This window comes from Galeopterus variegatus, unplaced genomic scaffold, assembly GCF_000696425.1.
Source record: "Galeopterus variegatus unplaced genomic scaffold, G_variegatus-3.0.2 Scaffold573, whole genome shotgun sequence".
NCBI lineage: Eukaryota > Metazoa > Chordata > Mammalia > Dermoptera > Cynocephalidae > Galeopterus > Galeopterus variegatus.
Window position 1 is genome coordinate 225,941 of NW_007726684.1, and position 2,918 is coordinate 228,858.

The 2,918-nt window shown below is 41.0% G+C and overlaps 1 protein-coding gene across 1 annotated transcript in view; it reads left to right on the plus strand.

Annotated features, from left to right (window-relative positions):
* The first annotated feature begins 590 nt into the window (after positions 1-590).
* ZNF536 (zinc finger protein 536) overlaps positions 591-2,918 on the plus strand; it is a 302,345-nt gene continuing 300,017 nt past the window's right edge. Inside the window, exon 1 of the mRNA XM_008570131.1 lies at positions 591-724. The gene's annotated coding sequence lies outside the window, so the exon portion shown is untranslated. The remainder of the gene's footprint in view (positions 725-2,918) is intronic.

Sequence of the window (2,918 nt, forward strand, 5' to 3'; positions counted from 1 at the left end):
TTGCATTATTTGTTTAAAATATATACATATATATATATATTTGAAATTCATAGTTTCTTCCTTAAGTGTCATGGAACTAGAATCTGCTTCTTGTTTTCCCAGGGGGAAGAAGGGGCAGCTAATTTATAACACCAAGGCTTAGAGGAAATGAGACCTAAGGAAATAGAACCTCAGTAAACTTTATCTTTATTTATCGTTTATATTATTTATCACAGTCTTTCATGCATATCCCCTTGGAGTAGGATTTGTTCTTCCCATTTCAGAGCTGAAGAAACCGAGGCTGAACCATGGTCCAAAGGTGGACCCTAATTGCAGGGCCTTTGTAACTTCTGTCCGCAGGCAGACATCGATATCTGGAGAGAGTAAAACAGTTGGTCATTTTGAGGGAAAGGGGCATGAAGCAGAGGCAGTGAGTAACTGGGAACAGTAACTCTGGCCTTTGGAGGCAGGACTCAGAAAGGCCTGGAACTAGAAAGGCCTCTCTTATGTGACCTTGCTGCTCATGTGCGGCCATCTGGGAGCTGCCCCTGGCACTGTCAGGACATGGCCCTGGGGTCTTCCTGAGGCCAGCTTTGGATCAGGGGAGGCATGGATGTGGAGTGGACAGTTTCAGTGATGTCACAAGAGCTGAACTTAGTGGCCCAAATCCTGCCTGGATTTTTACCTGATGGAGTTTGGAATGAAAAGTGAAAGTAGTTCCTATTTCATTTTCCCTGTTCTCAAAGTAATTTGGCTTTCTTTGTGTGTGCATGTGTGCGTGTGCAAGTGTGTGTGAGCCTGCAGCCTCCCCGACACCCTCCACATGCATATGCCACACACATACATGTGTGTACTCACATACGTACTCTTGTTCACTAAGTACAGATTCCTTTGCAAAATAATTGTTGATCTGAAATTATGTTTTCTAGCTCTTTAAATTTATTTTTTGTTCATATAAGAACCAGTCAATTGCTAAAACTTTTCCTACATTTCAACTTAATTCTGTCCATCCCCCCACCACCAGCTGACCTGACTACACTAAAAGAGGTTTAAAGAAAGCAAAAAAAAAAAGAAAAAAATTCCAAAACTGAAAGAAAAAAAAATAATAAAAAAAATAAAAAACGCACCTGGCTCTAAAGTAACTTTCAGACTCTTAGAGCAAAGCTTCTTGTTGTCTCTTTCTGAAATATGAGAATGAATACTCAGCTCCAGATTTTTCTTTTAATCCGCTTCGAACCTGATTGAAAAATTACCCCCAGCACACAAAGAAAACAGAGCATCTGGGTCACCATGCTGATCCAATTTGGTTCTGCTTTTTTGACTGTGGAGGAATCAAATTGTCTGGCATTTTGGTGACATGCTGGAGTGTCCACCTGGGAGCAGATTGGGTTAAAGGTTAATAGCACTTGTTATTCCCCCCACACACACTTTGGCAGAACAGAGCTCTTTCCCACTTGCCAGGCCCTCATCCTGAATCCCAGGCCCAGCCCTGAGTCCTTCTGAGAGACCTCAGTAGGTGTCCTTCCCTTGACTTGCCCCTGTGAGGTAAGGCAGGGCTGACACTAAGATTTTAGGTCTGTCGTTCTCTTTTCCTAGAAATTCACACCCCCACCCCCTTGGTTAATGGCTCTTTAAATATTGAAATGCCTGGAAAAACAAAACAAAATAAAATAAAATGCAGCCTGTCAAAGAAATAAGAACAACAACAACAAAAATGTTGTATCTTTTAGAATTTGTCTTCCTAGTGGTAAAAGTATATAATTAATAGGAGAATTTTCCTCCAGATGTGGCTATACTATAATAGAGCCTTATAAATGCTACAGAAAGAAAAATTGCTTGGAACGATGGCGTCCTCAATGAGAGCACACCTGGGTCTGACAAAGATTGCATTTAGGGACTGCTGTGCTATCACAACGCAGAGAAAGACCAAGTCTCAGGGAGCAGCTGGAGAGAAAGCCCTGGCAAATCTGCATGCAAATAGCAGCACATTGTTAACTTAATCAGATGCCGAGGAAAAGATGTGCCAGAACGCGAGGAGGATGATCTACACACGGAGGGAGAGTCGCCTGAGCTGCTGGGGCGCTGGGGCCAGGGTGGGCCTGAGCAAGGTGCAGGCAGCCCGGCCCCAGCCCACCGGCCACCCACCCGAAGTCAATTTACCACATAATGCCTGATTCACTCTTTGAAAAGATAGAAACGATAGAGTATATTTCAATTGGATGGAAGCTTTATTTTTTTTTATGGTGATATAGGTATGGGTATTATTTCGCCTGACTCTATAACTCCAATTAAATAATATTTCTGCTTAAATATCCGGGTGCATGAAGATAAGAAATATTGCTCTGGAGTGTATAAAGGAAGAGATTTTTTCATTAAAAAAAAGAGAGTAGCTCTCTATAGATTGAAGTGCTGGGTATAAATTGTACCTTAAGAAGAAGTAGAAGACACCTGTTATTTATATTTTATATTAATATTAATGGAAAATATATATTTTAAATCTCCATCTTTTAGTCTAGCACCATAAAAAATAAAAAGTAATACTATTTAATCACCCACAGCTTAATAGTGCCTTAGTTGTTTACTGCCATTGCACTAATTGCTCTGTACTAATGTGTTTTTCTGTGATATCCAGTAGTGCTAAGAGAACAGAGATCCATAACCAATTAAATATAGTGTTTTTTATGTTAAAAATATATCTGGGGAGGCTAGAAAAGGAACAGAAGCTGCCCTTAAGAAAGGCGCGTTGGCACCGTCTCCGTGCCCAGCAGAAGGTACCCGCGTTGCCTCTTTTGCGCAAAGACAAAAGGGGTAATTTTTTTGGCAAGAAAACAAACCCAAGGAAAACACAACAAACTGAGTGTTTTCTTTCTTTCTTTCTTTTCTTTTTTTTTTTTTTCGTTTCCCTCCTGCAACTCCGCGGGCCGTTTTCTTGTTTTCCC